This window comes from Equus quagga, unplaced genomic scaffold (assembly GCF_021613505.1).
Source record: "Equus quagga isolate Etosha38 unplaced genomic scaffold, UCLA_HA_Equagga_1.0 146_RagTag, whole genome shotgun sequence".
In the NCBI taxonomy this organism is placed as follows: Eukaryota; Metazoa; Chordata; class Mammalia; order Perissodactyla; family Equidae; genus Equus; species Equus quagga.
In genome coordinates this window covers 9,051,770-9,070,019 of record NW_025796728.1, presented here as the reverse complement: position 1 = coordinate 9,070,019, position 18,250 = coordinate 9,051,770, and the positions used below count along the sequence as shown (strand labels likewise).

General features: G+C 38.1%; 1 protein-coding gene across 8 annotated transcripts in view; it reads right to left on the bottom strand.

The window, feature by feature from the left end:
- The window catches only part of LOC124232924 (amyloid beta precursor protein binding family B member 2), a 364,177-nt gene that overhangs the window by 231,732 nt on the left and 114,195 nt on the right, over positions 1-18,250 (bottom strand). For 6 of the 8 annotated variants that reach the window (XM_046649842.1, XM_046649840.1, XM_046649839.1 and 3 more), the window contains one exon: positions 2,569-2,683. The exons of the other annotated variants lie outside the window; for them this stretch is intronic. The gene's annotated coding sequence lies outside the window, so the exon portion shown is untranslated. The remainder of the gene's footprint in view (positions 1-2,568; positions 2,684-18,250) is intronic. 8 annotated transcript variants of the gene reach the window in all.

Here is an 18,250-nt window from a genome sequence, read left to right as displayed (position 1 = left end):
GAGGTAGAGCAGTGGCTACAGTCATGCAAAGGAACGGAGGGGTGAAAACACGAATAAATAAGGATGCAATCTTACGAGCAACTCCTAGGATAATTTTAAAACTCCAGTCCTAACACAAGCACAAATATTTGTAGGAAAAGTCAAGAGAGGTCAGCTCTAGCTATTAACTTCTTATTTTGGTGCTCGATGGATGCCATTGCACATACCACCAAACAGCATCACGTCCTAAAAGCAGATAGCCTTGAAAGGCAAAAACAGTAATCCCAAAACAGAAAGAAAGGAAATCTAAAATGCCAATTTGCCATGTGAACCTCAAAAACAATTCAGAACAGTGCAGTATGTATTACCAACCCTTCACTAATCGTTCTGACCACACTTAATGACAAAATTATAAACTCCAGAGAATTCTTTTCCCCTGAAATAGTTCCCCTTCTCCAGGGAACAGCACGGCCCGTTCAGACCTGGGTCAGGCCGGAGGCTCCAAGTCATCTTAGATTTCTTGCCTCAGGTGACAGGAGACAGAGCAGTTGAGGTTAATACTTCCTACCACTAAAGAATGTGAGCTGGAGGTTTCAACAAACAAATCTATTTAATAATCAGGAGAAGGGAGGGACAAAGGGGAGCGGGGACAATGGAAAACAAACCACATAAAATAAATGATAGTTTTAATGAGTTGGACCAAGGGATCAACGATACTGAAAAAGAGAGATGGAGAGCACAAAAAGGTGAGAACCACATTCTAGTTCCAGGAAAGGACGGGTCAAAGAACGTGTTATGCAGACATGCTGCAGGTCAAGGGACCATCAAGTGTGACCACTGGAAAAGACAGCCACTCACCCTCCTTCCTACCAGAAAAAAAGCACAAGTGACAGGCTCAGCAGAGGCCTCTGGGGATGGCTAGCACGTTCCTGGCACCCAGGAAAGTGAAGACAAGAAGACAGTTTTCTCCTCGAGAGCCCTGGTAAGAAACAAGCCAAGTGAAAAAGACGCGCTTCCTTTCGACTATCTGACACCGCAGGACTTAGCAGCTCAGAGCCCTGTAGGAAGCTCTGGAGAGGACAGGTACGATGAATCATTCACCAAGAGGGTGAAAAATGAACAGGTCCACATTTGTGAATTTTCCAAGTAAATCTACTTCTTCCACTCCAACAACCCAAACTAAAATTTTAACCATTTTGACATAAGAATTTCCTCAAAATATATTAGATTCAACCATACAAAATTAGCATTTTTGCAAGTCAAAAATGGTTAAATATTAACCATTTCATACGGTTCAATCATAGTACACGCCCTCCAACTTTCTCCTACAGCAGAGATAAGCAATTTTTTTCTTAACAGGCCACATGGTAGATTCTCAAGGCTCTGAGGGCCAAGAGGTAAAATAGAGATTATGTGGGTATTTCTATAACCATTTAAAAATATGAAAAACCATTGTTAGCTCCTACAAAAGAGGCATGGGCTGGATTTGGCCCAGAGACCATAGTTTGCCAACCTCTGTTTTACGATAATACAAGGGGAAAATTCTTCTGAAGATGTTCACTACGAAAATTGCTGATTTTAGAATAATGTAGCAGCGGCCTTGGAGGATACTAAAGTGTATGTGTAAAAGCTGTTGATCCCTCCCCTGTCGGCTTTAACGCTGGCAGTTGGTCTGAATCCCCACTGTTGTCAGCTCTCCTTTCCACTGCTGCTTCCAATGATCTGGCTTATTTTAGAAGCAATTGTCTAGATGAGGGCTTGAGAGTGGTTTTAACTTTTCTATGAAGAACAAACTGGAACGTAGAAAGAAATGGGCCTTAAAGGTGAATATGAATAAACATCACTATGGAAAGTATATGGGAGCAAAGGCACTCTGGGGAATTACCCCAAACACACCCCTGATTTGAAGCCAAAATTCCAGAGGTCCAAAGGGAAGTAATGAAACAAATAAATATCTAAACAGCTGGCCTGAGGCTGAAAGACTAAAGGGAGCAAAAAATAAGTTTGAGACAAACTCTCCTTTACAGAAATGAGAGAGATCATTAAACGGGCAACAATCATTTTTCTCCTAAATTGATCAGGGGTAGAGACATGGGAAAAGGCTGCAATGATAGCCATTCCCAAAAGACCATGATTGGAAAAAGAATCAGGGACTCTCTCCCTAACACATTTTCAGTAATGACATACCCAAAGGACCTTTCCTTCTGGGTCCGTGAATTTTTTTATTCAAAGAATTAAGACAATCAGTGAGAAACGTTTCTAATTTATGGCATTGCTATTGCTTCAAATGTTATATATTCTGATGAAAAAGGAAAGCTTAAAAAACCTACAAATGAATGGATGCATAAAATAGAAAAGGGAGATGGCTGAACATACTTCCGGTCTTATAGGGCCAATGGATTATAAAAATCCTAATTTAGATAACATTTCTCATCATTCAATATTAAAAACTTGCCCTAGGGCGATCCATTCTCCTGCATTTCCAAACACTCTCATTTAAATCTTATAAACTCTCACCAGTTGGGTACCCTGCAATATTCTACAATGAAAATCAAAGGAAAAAATGGGAGAGACCAATTCCATACGTACATGAGCTGCCTGGATGACACTGAACCTCTGGGTACCATCTGCCCATAGTGACCAGCCAGCACATTAGCAGGGGCCTCGCAGTCTCCAAGAACTCAGGAAAGACTGAGATGGTTAGCTGCGTGGGTTGGGGGAGACCAAAGAAAAAGCAGAAACAAAACAGAGATTTAGGATAATGACTGCATTTTTTTCATTAAAATGCTAATGATGACTACAAATTTCCAGGTAACTACATTTATGAATTATTCATAGTCCCATCCAAGATGAGATCTCCCTGACACTGCGAGCAGGCACAGAGCTCGCTGACGATTAGCATGTGGCCCCTGTAATAAGTGTGACAAGAGCACAGGTCACTGCAAGTCTATCCATCAGGGCTGGCCTCACTGGCCCTCTTTAGAAGTCTGGACAATCCCACCCATTCTTCGCGGATGCTTTTTCATCTCCCTCTTCCTTAACATCAAGGAATAGCGTCAGCCTGGATCTTTGTTGTGACATCTGAACTAATATCCTGTAAAAACTCTAAAAGCTTGAAAAAAAAAAAGAAATTTTCTGTGGGTAGATAAGATGACAAATCAATTTTTTTTAAAAAACTTTTCACTGAGGTACAACATAAATATAGAAAAGTACACATACCACAAGTAGACAGTTCAATAAATTTTCCTAAACTGAACACATCAGATCAAAACCCAGAACGTTATCTGCACCTCAGAAGCCCCCCTTCACATCTCTTCCTAAAGGGAACTACTGTGCACAGGTCACTTTTGCCCAGTTTTGTAGACATCAAACTGATTTGTCGTTATTAAATTTTTCATTTAAAAAACACACATTGAACACCTCCTATATGCTAAGCACTGTGCTAGGCACTAGAACTGCAAAGATGAATAAGACACTGTTTCCGCCTTTAAGGAGAGTGAAGTCTAGTGGGGCCGGAGACACACACACAACAGACCCCAAGGGCAGTGAAATGAGTGCAAATACTGAGATTTGTGTCCAGCAGGGGCACCCAGCCCAGAAATGGAGAGGTCAGGGAAGGCAGCCAAGTAAAAGGGATGCCTGGCATGTCCTCAGGCTGGATAGGAGTTAGCCAAGTTGGGAATGGGGGAAAAGACAATGGAAAAGGCAGAGGTAAAAAACTGTATGTTGTAATTCATCTAGGGTGAGGCCAGGAAAGAAGCCTGGAGCCGGATCGTAACCGTGTGCACATATTCAAGAACTCTGACTTGTCCTGGGTCAGAGCTGGGTTTGAGATGCATTACTCTCTCTGGATAGATTCAAACAGGGCAGAGTGGAGGCAGGGAGATCAGTTAGGCCAGTCTGTGTTAGGTAGGAGAGGAAGGGTGGGGATTAGGGCAGTGGAAGTAGGTGGGGAAGGGGAAAGGAGAGAAGAATTAGTACTTGGGAAACATCCAGACACTAAGAGAACAACTTGGTGATTAACAACATGTGGGTGGACGGGAGTGACAACTGATGTGGAGAATACAGGAGAATGAATAAGTTTAAAAGGAAGACAAGGGGTTTACTTTGAGGCACTGGAAAGTGAGGTACAGAAGATTTGGGTAGGGATACCCAGATAGACTTGAGTGTGAAGCTTGGGGAAGAAACCTGAGCAAAGCATAAAGACCCACAAGTGATTATGACATAGCGAGCTGCAGAAACTAGGTTAGTGGGTGACATCACTGAAGGAACACGGGCAGAGAGAGAAGACTAGAGGATTAGTACTAAAAGCAGAACCCCAGAGAACATGAACAACGATAGAATCGGCAGAGGAAAAAGATCTTTTGAAAAAGACCAAGGAAGAAAGGCAGAGAGGTACCATGGGATACAATGAGATGAATAAGGATAAGAAATGAAAAATATACCTTTAGATTTGACACTCAAGCAGTCACTGGCCACCCCGATGGAGGGTGGTTTCAGTGAAGTGGGGGAGGCAGAGATAACAGAGGAAGTGGAAGAGAAGAGGAAGGAGAATGGACAGTTGAAGGAATCAGCAATAAAGTGAAGGAATCCGCAGAGAAAGCTTGAGAGTACGAGAAGGAAGAGGTAGGGATGGGATAAGATTCCAAAGGAGTGGGGGAAAAGGGTCAGGAGTACAGATGAAGGGGCTGACCTTGAAAAGGAAGGGGAATCTACAACCCTCTGGTTTTAGAATAATATTAGAATTACAGGAATAAAGACAAATCTGGTTATAGTAAGTCTGCACCTAATAGCATTGGGATCTTGGAGGCAAAATGACATCAATATTGTAGATAAAACAGTTGGCAAGGCTCTTTGCTGAGAACGAGGTAACGTGTAAACGGTTTGAGGATATAGACCTTGAAAATCTTGGCTTATGGCATGCAGTTCTCCAAAACTGACGTAGCCCAACCCTGTTTTAAGGTAAATAAACATATATGCCAGTACGTATCAAGGTGGAAAGGGGCATCTGTGAGGGAAGCACACCTATAGTAGAACTTAATAATATCAAAAAATACTATATAAGCAAAAGATTCAGAACGTTCTTCTTCAAATGATCTTAGGTTTTGGATGCCAACCTTTCCAAAGGCTTACATACAGTTTCATCAAGTGAACCCACTACGCACCATCTTACAAGCCTTCTTAAGATGCTTCAATTCAAAGATCCCTCCTAGCACGACTAACTTAATGAAAATTGAGTCACACATTTGAAAGTAAAGGCAAGAAGAAGGGGAGAGCGGAGTTGGCAGGGGCACCTGCTCCTGAGATTTCTTAGTGTAATGCCTTTTAAGACAGCAGCGATGTCACCTCACTTCAACCTCCTGCCCACTCTTCCACCTCAGGTTTTGGCAAATTTGGAAGTGGGTGGAGTGACCTTGTTCTTGGAAAAGCACTCCAATAATGCCAAAAGTAGCAAAGTTTATTAGAAAAAATTTAATGCAATGGAAAATACCTTGAAAAAGTAGATTTTATGTTCTCCAGGCAGCCTATGTGATTTCGAAAACTCTGAGGCTGCTCCACAGTTTACCTATTCTGTTAATGTGAACATCTCGAGGCCATCTTTGGAAGATGACAGAATTTTAGAATTCTAAATAAACATGTTATCATCATTGAAGTCAGCCAGGATTGAGATGGTTCCAAAGTCATCTGACACCTACTAAATGGGCCATTCATCTTTGTATCCCCAGGGTATAGGACATACAGCAAGCAGTCAATAAATATGGGAGAAATCAATAAACAGAAACATACGTGAAGAGTTCTCACAACTAAGAGGTAAGGAGGCCAATTAAACAGTGAGAACAGAAATAGTCTTTCTATTCCTTCCTTTCCCACCCTAATTGACTCAAAGCCAAGCTGCAATGCACATTCAACTTCATTTACTTTCCTCTTCCCAGAAGAAAATCTTTATGAACTCATAAATAAATATTGCGTGTTAAGTAAGAGGATTCAGAACTAATGAAAGTATGAAAATCAGGATGTCTCTTAAATGGGAAAATAGGTAGGTGCGAACATTTTGAGCATACAAAGAAATAGAAATTGCCCACTTTACAGCTGTCTGCCTTCTTTGTTATCCTTCTGTGTGAAGGACAGGACATCATTACTCTAACAGCATGGCGCCTCTCCTCCCAGATGCTCATTCACACAGTAACCTGCTCAGGTTCACCCCATTGGTGCAGTAGATAGTAATGAGATAATCAAGTCTCACTTCCTTGAAAGTCTGAAAATTCACTCAGTTATAGGTTTATGTTTTTGTCCTAATATACATTTATATTACTCATCATTTCACTTCTTTTATAACACATAAGTTCTGAGGTATCACTGATCATATTGAACACATTTTACACGTTACACAGCAGCACACTGGTATTGTCTGGAAACGACTTTAATGATAAAGTTTCCAAAAGCGAGGAATAGTGGGTGGTGGTGGTTGTTTGTAGTAGTAGTAGCAGTATGTACTATGTGACATTTTTCTGAACTGTTAAAAAATAACTCAGTCCTGAATACATCAAATCTATTTCTGCCCATCTGATTAGCAATATCTCAAGAAGGAAACAAATCTTTGAGAATGCCATCCTTCTTTCCAGTCTCGATTAAGAATGCTCAGAGACCAAGATGAACAATACACTATTCACTTGAATGCAAGCCATCAAGGGGAGGAAAGGAATATTTATGCCAGTCCACAAAGCATTTAGTGTGCAACTTTTTAATTACCATATTTATGGTACTACCATAATATATTCACTAACATAAATGTTCTACAAGGACATTAAGCCTCAACAAATACATTAACGCTTCCCTCCTCTCCTACAAATTCTTATCATGCTGATGTAGGGCCAAAATGCCAAGAATTCTCTCCAAAACAAACATTTCATGTCAACAACTACTTGTTCTACTATATCCCTTTCCAACTATTTTATGATATCACAATATCTCTACTTAAGTATTTGCTGCTATTGACCTAAAATACAAATGTGTAAACAAAACGTTAAAAAGAAAAAAAGGCTTTGTTTAATGCAACATTTTTTTGGATATGAAAGCTGGTGAAAGCTACTAAAAAAGTGGGTTATGCTCTTCAAAAATAATATATTCTATAACTCATTAAATTATAATTCTCTGCATCACTCTGCAGTTAAATACTGTATAATTTTTGCTTTTTAGAAAACTTAAGGAGTAAGATATTGAGAATGATCAAGATTTTCCTAATAGTTGAAGGACTACCCATCTAAGTAGTAAAATGGGTTTAATTTCAACCATACTGGATTAATTTTTTTTTTTCTAAAAAGTAGCCTTCCAATCCAGAATATGATTAATCTTTGTTTCATGACACAGGATCATCAATATGACTATCAATTACCTTGCTCTGTTGGAACATGAAAACACTTACTCTGAGAAAAAGGAGCTGGCCCAGTAGATGCTAGGCTGAAGCTGAGTTTATACCACCATGACAAGAGCTAGGTGCGGAGTTCCTACCAAAGAAACAGAACACTGAGAATCAAAAGGAAAAGATTGCTGAAGTTCAAACACCAAGGGAAGCACAGATACACATGGACTTTGGAGAGCCAAAGGTGAAATCCGGAGTTACAGATCCAAGTATAGAGCCAAGAAGAATCAAGATCTGAGTAGAAGATAAATCGATGGAATAGAGGGAGAGTACAAGATTGGCTTTATGTGTGTGCTGCTGGTAACCGGACTAAACCCACCTATAAAAGCCAGCGGCAAGACAACCTTCCAAGGCACAGAGTGCTCTTTGCTCCTCCACAAAAAGGCCACTGATCGCTACGCTTTGGGAAATATTTTGTCTGTCTTTCATAGTTTGGTTATCTCCTCTCCCTTACCCTCAAGAGTTGAGTCTCGCTGTCAGAGCACCAACCTTTCCCTTCTTCAAGTCAGCTATGATTTTGGAAACCAAATAAAATTAAAAAGTGCAAGAGAACTGAACTTAAAATACCAAGCTCCCGATAAGGTCTGAAGGGCCCAGTACACGGACTCTGAATCCATACTTAAGCAAGTGAGAAGTCTTTTTTGTTTATTCCTTGGTTCTTAGAGAAGTCACATAGTATTCCTTAAGTAGGATTCATTTGAAGTCATTCAGTTCAAATACAACCAAGCCTAAATCATGCCCTGGGGGTGTCAGCTGTAAAGGACCACTGTTACTTCACAAGGACTTCTTTTAGAGAAATCCAACAGGCTAAATATCCAGAAACACAGAATCAATTGCTCTGATGTGAAGTATCTGTGGAAATGTGGGAATAAACGCAAAAACGTGGAGAAGGCAGGGCTCTGCCACTGGCTAAGTAAGTGGCTGTGGGCAAGTCAATTAGCCTTCTATGCCTGACCCGTAAAATGAGTTAAGGATACTCACCTTGCAAAGGTATGAATGAGAACAAAATGAAAGGCTCAGACGACATCAACAAATGTCAATTAAACCTGAATTAACTGGAAGCATGGTACATAACCTCCTATGACACAGAGATCTTTATTCAGAGCTGAGAAAGTCGTCCGCCCTAACGGTTTCCATCCAACCCTCATCACCTCATATAAGATTCTTTTCCCAAATTATTTTCAACAGAACTTTCCCTTTGGTTAATAAATCAAATGTTTTTAATTTAACTGCTTAAATAGGAAACACAAGCGGTACTACTGCATTTTCAGAGAAAGAAACTCGCAGGTAAAACGCCCCCTTTATGATATTTCCACTTTGTTCCTTCCGTAACTTTTTCCTATCCAAGTTCTTCCTTTTCTCTTTTTCCTATTTTTCTTTATTGAATCTTTGTGGGTTCTTTTTCTCACTTTAAGTGAAACTCTTGTAAAAATAGTAAACATCTTTGTTACTTAACAGTTTACAAGGCACTTTCATGTACTTGACCTTATTCCCCTTAAATTACTTCTACTTTCTCCTCTTTATTTTCCCTTGCTCCACTTTCCAAAACACAGGTAGAACTTTCCAAAATCAGCAAAGAAGCAATTTTTCTTCTTCCAACTGCCAACACATTAACACACAACACTTTGCAGAGTTGTCTAAAGCAAATTAGACTATACATGGTATACCTAAATCCTAACACATCTAAATCTTACAAATAATTTTTTCTCCCCTCGTGATGATCTGTTGAAGTGAAAATACAGTGAGAAATGTGGAAATGTACCAACACGTTAAAATAACACAGGTGAATCCCTTTAAGGAGCACCAAAAATAACAAAAGAAGAGGTGAAAAGATTTGCAGAAAGAAAAAGTTACTGTTATTTTAGCTTTCAGTAAAATTTCCATTATCTTTATTACCAGAGCTATTTTTCTCCTAGCTCTGCATTAAATAAGCTGATCATTAAATCTGTGAAAACCACAAGGGATGCGCCCACCTCATTAAAAAAGATTACCTTTTGAGTTACGATAATGAGAAAGAGCATCTATTTTTGGTTTTAAGGACAGAAGTACTTCCTGCTTGTTGCTCAGAGGCAGCGACACTTCTAGTAAGCTTTAGCACAAAACAGATCCCAGCGCTCTTCTCCTATCACGATGAAAACAGGAACCCTCAAATAGAAACGTTTCCTCTCAGAACCTCTCCATACTCTCAATTTTGATTTATCAACAAAAAACATGAGGCCTCTGAAAGCAGAAAAATCTTAATTCTACCATGTGAAGGTAAACATCGTTTTTTTAAAAAAAGATTGTGTAAAATCTAGACTGGGATTCTGATCAGATTCCCCCACATTCGTTCAAACCCTGCAGGACACAAAACTTCGAAAATCTGAAGTGACTTCTCCTTTGCTTTATAATGGTTGAATACGACCCACTGCAAATGTACAGTAATCTTTGATATACCTTAGGAATATATTACACATTATTTAGAAAACCAGTTGTTACTGTTAAAATTGGAGTACTAATAAAATTTAAGGAAAAGTTGAAAGAGAGATCATTTTTGGTCCTGATTCAGCTGTGGTATTTACATGTTCAATAATGTAAGTTTTTGGCACATTAGAAAACCTTCTACATTTTGCAAGAGATACTCTGAGTGATTTTATCCTAGGAATGGAGAAGAATGTCATGGCCCGACATTCTTCTACAGAATCTATAGAGATGCCTCATGGAAACTCAGTATCCCGCAGAATACAACTGGGACCACTGGATAGAACGGTTCTTAGAAAAGAATGTTTTTCCAGCTTGGACACAACTCAAGTCAAACTACCAGGAAATCTAAGAAATACTGACCCAACTGGAATCACAGCCGTGGAAAACCCCAGGGATGGAAGTCATTTCTTTGTAATGTTGGAAATCGTATGTTATTCTTGTGACTGGGTTTGATGTCAGACTTGGAATTTATACCTTAGAGATAATGGACCCTTTTTCCTATTATGTACTCAAATCAAGAAAGGGTAACACCTAGTTCATCTTGACAGTGAGAGTAACAATTTCTGAATGAAACTGAGAAGTACAGTAAATGGAATCCATCCTAGAATACCAAATTAATTCTTCTTTAATGGACTAGACAACCATGTATCTAAACTGAAAAACCAAATCTCAAAAGTTAATTGAGATTTTCAGTTGTGTGTGGTAGATTAAAATCTTGTGCTTAACTCCATTCCCTCCAAAACTCCACTAAGTAACAGTAAGCAAGAGGCAGAAAGAAACTCACAAGAAGAAAGCGAGTGCAAGAAGAAAAACTTCATGGAAAAAATTTTGGAAAATGGAAAGTAGATGGGCCAATGATGAGTGAATTTTCAAAGCAGGGACAGACAAAACTTAAAATGCCTACAGACAGAACTATCAGGAAGAAGGAAGCCAATATGGGGCACAGCACCTGAGGAAAGTGCAAGTTCAGCCACAGATACATCTAAAGCAGGAGCTGGATGGAGAGGGCAGTGTGGAGGTGGCATTGAAAACTGGAGGACTGCTTGCAAGATGTTGCAAGTAAACCTCCAGATCCTTCGTCATCCACAAAGCTCGTCAACAGTCTCTCTTTCCACTTCAGGTTTGCTCTTCGCAAAGGTTAAACCTTAGAATGGCTGGACTCCGGGACGCTAGGCATAGTGACCAGGAGGAGGCACCATACGGAAAGAAAGGATGGAATGAAAGTGCACACTCTGAATGGAGAGACCCACAGCCCCTTCCCTTGCTGGGCTCCTAGAGCTCTGGCCAAGTAGGATATTGGAAGACTTTTCTGGAGAAACTATCCAGTCTAAGAAAAGAAATCTACAATTACCAAAACCAGGGAGAAAGGGGACTTCTAAAGAGAGGAAGTCAGCCTACGGTAAGACCACCAGTTGCCAAGAGACAGAGCTTGTCAACTTGCTCATGCACAGACAGCTTCAAACCAGTGTCCAGTGCCTCCACATAAATAAAAATGGACAGCAAACGATCAGACAGAAAACAGTGGGAAGAAAATTATCCTACATCACCCCCTGCAAAAATCTTCACAATGAATGAAAAAAGTTACACACCAAGACACATTACGACGAAATCTCAGAACATTTATAGGATTTTTAAAAAGGCTCTAAAAGCTCCCCCCGCTCCAAAAAAAAGTCACATATAAAGTAACCAGAATCAGAAAAGCATCCAACAATTCAATAAACAAAACTGGAAGCAGAAGAAAATGGAACAAGGCCTCCAAAACTCTCAGAGGAAATAATTTCCAACTTTAAATTCTATATTAATCATTATGTGAGGAGCAACTAAATGGTATTTTCACACATGCCAGATCTCAAAAAAATTACATCATACACACTCTTTCTCAAGAAGCAACTGGGAAATGTGCCTCCCAAAAAGAGAGATGAAACCAGGAGAGATGCCATCCAGTAAACAGATCAATCAAGAATTCCCAACATGATACAAAGGAAAATTCCAGGTCAACAACTATGCATAAGGCCCCAAGAGTACACAGTCCAGAACGGAGCAGGCAAGCAGAAGACTCCAGGAAAAACGTCACACGTATAAAAGAACTGAGAGACAAGCCGTTCTGTTTGATCTTATTTGAGAATGAAGAATTAAAATAAAATAGAATATGAAGCCAAAAAAACCCCTATTTTTTAATATGCTGCACAAAAAAGAAAATAAAATCACAGTACACTGCACAGCTCAGCTGAGAAAAATATTTGCAGTGAAAACAAATTGAGATATAACTATCTTGGAGAGTGAAGGGAAGTATTTAAGAGAGGGAGAATAAAAGAGAGCTAACCCCTTATCTTCCTTAATAGGAATTCAATGTTTAATGCCTAAAATTCTTTTAAAAATTAAGAAATATCAATACAAACATGTTAATTAGCTATATGGAAGTAAGCATCAGATGAGCTAACTGAATTCAAAGTAGTTGCCTCTGAGAAGTAGAAAATGACAATGTAAATAAGCAGGCAGGAATTTGTAAGCTATATATGTGTATTATTGCAAATAAAAGATAAATTTTTAAAAAGGCAGGAACTGATCAACAAAATATAAAAAACGTCCAACCATATAAGACAAACTGATATTGTGAAATTTCATCTTATACTATAAGTAAGGAAGTAGATAAGTCTTAATCTGCCCTCCCCAATCAAATTCTTAAAATTCAATTTAATGCATTTTATTTTAAGGTAATAAAGAACACACTGTGAGACATCAAATATGCCTAAATTGTCAAGTCACACCTCTAGCTTTAGTTAACATATGGTGAAAGGTTCCCTGGACACCAGGGCAAAAGGAAGTATCAGTCATCTTTGTTATCACAGAGGTCATTACCTGTAGCTTCAGATGGATAAACATGTTGACTACTTCCCTTCCACAAGAGCCCACTCTGACTGCTTATCGTGAAATTTGCCCTTATAAAGAGGAGAAGGATGGAGAATACCCAGCACCTGAACTTCCTTCCTCTATTTGGGGAATTCCTCATCATGTGAGTATTGATGAGAGCCATGCTTATCAATATAGATGCAAAAATGGCTGGACACTCACCTTCCCAGGCTCCCTTGCAGCTAAGGCATGGGGACATGACTTAGCCTTGGCCAACCCTGAATCTAGAGCTGAACAAAGAAGCAGGTGCAGGTGGAGATTATCATGGGTGAAGGCAACAATATCCAGTGCCCAGAGGCAGCAAAGGCTGAATTGAAGAGTTGATAGCAGTGTCTGGTCCCAGTGGTATGGGCAGTGGGAACAGCATGATCCAATGTTCAGTGACAAAGTCCATCCTGCATAGAACTAATCATATCAAATGACCTTGGCTATGAATCTGGCTGCATAGTCTCTATTTGCTCCTGCCCTTTTTCTGACTTCCAGGAATTCCAGAAACTACCCAATATCTTCTCAATAAATTATTTCTCTGCTTAAAAGATGTAGCCAGTCTCCATTGCTTCTATCTCAGAACACTGCCTGATACACTAGCCAGGATACACACGTAAAGATAGGGTGGCTGTCTGCTGAAGTTAACAATGAAATGTTTATGTTCCACTAGATACCAAAGCAGAACCAAGGACATTTTTCCACAGGGAAACATGGGGGAAGCCTAGGTTTGAAGGCACAAATAAAACTATGCAGCTGGAATGCTATGAGTTAAAGAAGTTTCAGTAGGCTCATCTACCCTTCCTAGAAAACAGATTCCAACTGCAAAACCACTAAGTGACTTTACAATAAGCCATGGGAACATAATCAGTTTGTGAATTGGGAGTTGACACTATTTACGTCTGGCAAAAGACTCACACTCATGATTCTTCTTGCTGTGAGTGGGCAGAAGAACAGTGGGTGAGAAAGAACAATTTTCTTTGTCTTTCTACTTCAAACTGAGCTTTCTGAGAGATGAAGCTGTTTGAAAACTAGTGGTCAAGAACTGAACATGAATATGAAAATGCAAACCAAGGCATCCAAAGATTTATATTCAACTGTAGAAACATCAATATTGCTGAAAAGCTGCATCCATCAGATCAGCATACTGTAGCATATTTAGTTCCAAGTCTGAGAGAGCTCAACCCTAGGCAATTTATCTGCATATGTCTCATGCTAACCACATAGATTTTGCAGACGAAGCCAGAAGTTAAGACAGATAGCTTAGAACAAACTGTTGATGTGACCAAAAGGGCTTCATAAAAGAATCAAATGCAGTAACAACATTAATAGAAACGTGGATGCAAAGCCTCTCTCTGTGGTGCCCATTGTTTCTGGAAACTGGGCAAGTCTTTCATGACCAAGTACAGCTACAGTTAAATTCATGACAAAGTACAACTATGGTTTTTGTTAGTTGTACAGAACAAGATTATACACACCCTGTAAAGAAGGCTTAAAAGCAAATGCAAAGCCTGATATAAGCATATAATTTCCCTGCCTGTGGTGTTATTTCAAAAAGACTTGCCAAGAGATCAACCCCTCAGTCATAGAAGTCAGGCTACGAATCACCTTGGGAAAAAGTTAATTTTATTTCAGTTGGTGATGTAAATGCTACTTCAAATTCTATCAACTGCCAAACCATCTTTACCATATATGTTCTTCTTCTGTGCAGTCAGTTCCCATGAAATATCTAACGACCGCTCAAACAAGAGTTCCATTCCACAGTTGTCCAAGTGAATTATACTATGCTCACTCACTGTTTTGAAAGCTGAGATAAATTTATCTCAGCCAACCCCAGATAGCCCCCTCCTCATTTCATTTGGGGGTCACAATGGACAGTGGAATCTGCACAGCAATATGTGTGTGTATCAAAGTAAATATGCAATCTAATCACCACTGCTCTGAAAAGAACAAGGCACAATTCCGCTACTTAGGTTTCTGAAATGAAAAGAGAAAAGTGCGGGAGTGGGGGGGAGGGAATCCCAAGAAATCAATCTCAAAAGCTGTTTCCAAGACTACCTTTTTGAGAAATTTAAAAATAAGGGTCAGTTTCTTATGCATAAGTTTGAAGGAGGGCAAATTCATAGCTAGCTCATGAACTTCAAAATGGTAGAACTCTAAAGAGCTATTTCCAAAACAGGCTCATTGTATCCAAAGCCTGAATTAATACTTAGTTGTATAGAAATATTTGGTTTTTTCCCCTCTACAATGGCTTAAGAGATCACCCAGAAATTTACACAGAGGGATTTTATTTTGTCCTGTATAGATTCTGCTTCCAACCATCAAAAGCAGCAGATTTTTCAACTTTTACTATAAAAAATCTCTTTTGGATTATATAATCTCTCAAACATTTTCTTCATCTGTTTTTTTTTTCACAATTATGATAAGATGTAATTAAAATGGCATTGATTTCACCAATATCCCAGAATGTAAACTGATAGTCAATGAAGTTCTAAGGAAAGTACAAAATGGTGAAATATTGTCACTCATTTGAAAATGAAGTAACTGAAAGCAAGTCAAATGAACCACCAATCCTTCAACACTTACTACAAACATAGCAGTCTACAGTAGATGTGGAACAGCAATGAGGCATGCGACACAGTGACTGTCAACAAGGATCTTAGCATATCGGAGAAACATAACACATGGAACTCTGGACAAACACATGATCACAGGCCTCCTAGAAGGGTTTAGACTTGAAGGAAAAGAGGTTGGACAGGTCCAACACGGCCATTTTCTGTCAGATTGGTAAGCCTATTATACACATCATTTTTTTTTATTTTATGTGACATAAATATGTCCACACCTCTCATATCATTAAGGATACCAATAAACAATGCTGTAAAAGGCAATTTCATGCATCTAAGAAACTTTACCGTATCTTTCCAACGTTAGTCATCATACTGTAATATTTATTTTCAACCAGTCTTAAGTCTCCCAATAGAATATGAGATATTAGAAGTCAGAGGGGCGTCCTAATGCACTTTTAGTACTTAGCTCTTGGCACCTATTGAAGATATAATAATCCAACATATTGTTGATGATGAATAAATAAATGAATGAATGGTGCTACAACAGTAGCTATTTATTTGGTGATTTACCTGAATACAAAGATTGATTCTTAACAACAAAACAAAGTACAGGAAGTTTCTACAAAGTTACATTTCATTAAGAAAATGGCCAAAATTAATAATAAAAAATATGCAAAAAAGATGTTCAGTGAAGCACTATTCATAACAGGAAAATGGCAACATTCTGAATTTTCAACAAGTGGGCAATGTGCTGTTTAATTATAGTCAAGCACAGGATAGATTATGGAGCTAGTAAAAATGACATATATGAAGGCATGCGGAAGAGGAAAATTATCTATAATAGTAAAAAAAAAAAACAATAAGATGTGTAACCATAACTACCACCAAATAAAAATATGTACATACGTGAAAAAAGATTAGAATGGAATACATACAAAAAAACACTGGTTTAAATATACAGAGTTGGAGCTTATAGGTGAGTCTTTTCCACTCTAAATTTTTTGTAAAATTTGATGTTTATATTGTCATTTATAGATCCTATTTGTAAAAGTATTATTTTTAATATTACATGCTTAACAGTAATTGTTACAATTATTAATAGTAACTTATTTCGATAAATCCAAGTGCTATTGGAAGACGCCCCACCATTTTATGTACTAAGAATAAAAACAAAGTGCTGAGAATAATAGCTGTGAAATGTCAGCAATTGCAAGATACACCAAATTTCAAGAAAGTTAAAATATGAAAGATGTGTGTCTTAGAGTCAATAAATAGGATATATCATAAGTAACTATATAGGAAATTACTGGTAAAATAAAAGTGATCATTAGTAATGATTAGATAATAAGAAACTTACAAATCGGTGGGGAAATAGATAGAAATCTCTTAATCAAATAAATTATTTTATTCACAAATATAAGGATTGAGACAATGAGAGGAACAAGGACATCACACAACAGAAGGCAAGTCTTCATCATGTCCCTGAGATGAAGTGTATCTGGACCAAATGGATTCAGCAAATGGATTATCAAAAAGAAATTAAGGTCAACCAAGAGGGCTAAACAAGATTTTTAACTCCTCTCTAAAAGAAGCTATGAAATGAATTGTTTTGAGTGGTACTTTCTTAAAAGTAATGCTGAAACTGCCTATCGGTTCATAGAGAGGGCTATTCATTGAATTTTGGTAACATCAAAATTTTTGCATGGGGGGGGGTGGGATGGGGAGAGGTAATAAGCCCACATCTGTGAATGAAACATTATGGTTCACAAAAACAGAATTAAAATTTGGAATTTTCCATCTACTAGTCCTCTAAGCTTTCTCCCCTAAGTTTACCCATTTTTATGAATAATACTGGCTTTTTATTAAAATAATAAAAGCTAATTAATCTCACCAGAACTTTTAGCAATTTAGCATAAAGAAAATAAAAGGAACTTTCCAATTCACAACAAAATCAAGGGACACTATCTTAACTGTCTCTGAAAAAGTAACCACAACAATGCAACAAATTATAGAAAACAAACTACAATGAGCAGGGAGACAAAAACATCACCCAAGAAAAGAAAAATGGCAGAAACAGTCAGCTTAATTATTTTAAAATCAATGACTTCATACATCTACCTATGTAAAGCAAAGGAGTCTGATTCAGTGCTGAACTACAAAAACAAAATTCAGGGGTCTAATATAAATTAATACATAAGATCAATTTGCTTAGCGTAAGAATGACTCATAAATAAAAGTCATAAAAGCCAAACTGGGAGAAAAATCAACAAAACCAAGAGTAGGTTCCTCAAAAAGATCAACAAAATTGACAAACCTTTAGCTAGGCTGAATAAGAAAAGCAAAGAGAAGACAATTAAATTCAGAAATAAGAGAGAACACAATCACATTACAGAAATAAAAAGGATTATAAGAGAGTATTAGGAACAATTGTATGCCAACAAATTTGATAACCTAGGTAAAATGAATACATTTCTAAAAACACACAACTTACCAAGATGGAATTATGAAGAAAGAAAATCAGACTTCTAATTCGTAATGAGACTGATCAGTAATTAAAAACCTCCCAACAAAGAAAAGGCCAGGACCAGATAGTTTCACTAGTGAATTCTACCAAACATTTTAAGAATTAATATCAATCCTTCTCAAACTTCTAAAAAAATTGAAGAGGAAAGAACACTTCCAAACTCATTCCATAAAGCCAGCATTACAGAGACCAAAGCCAGTTTTCTACAAGAAAAAAAAAACAGCTACAGTCACAAACCAGGGCAGTGTTAACTATGGAAACCACCATCATCAGATAAAGATAGGTTCAATCTGTTCAAAAACTGTAGTGTGTACTTTTAGGAGTTATAGATTCATAGAATTTCTGATTGACAAGGACCTTAAGAAATCATATTACAGGTGAAAATCATTTTATGGAAAA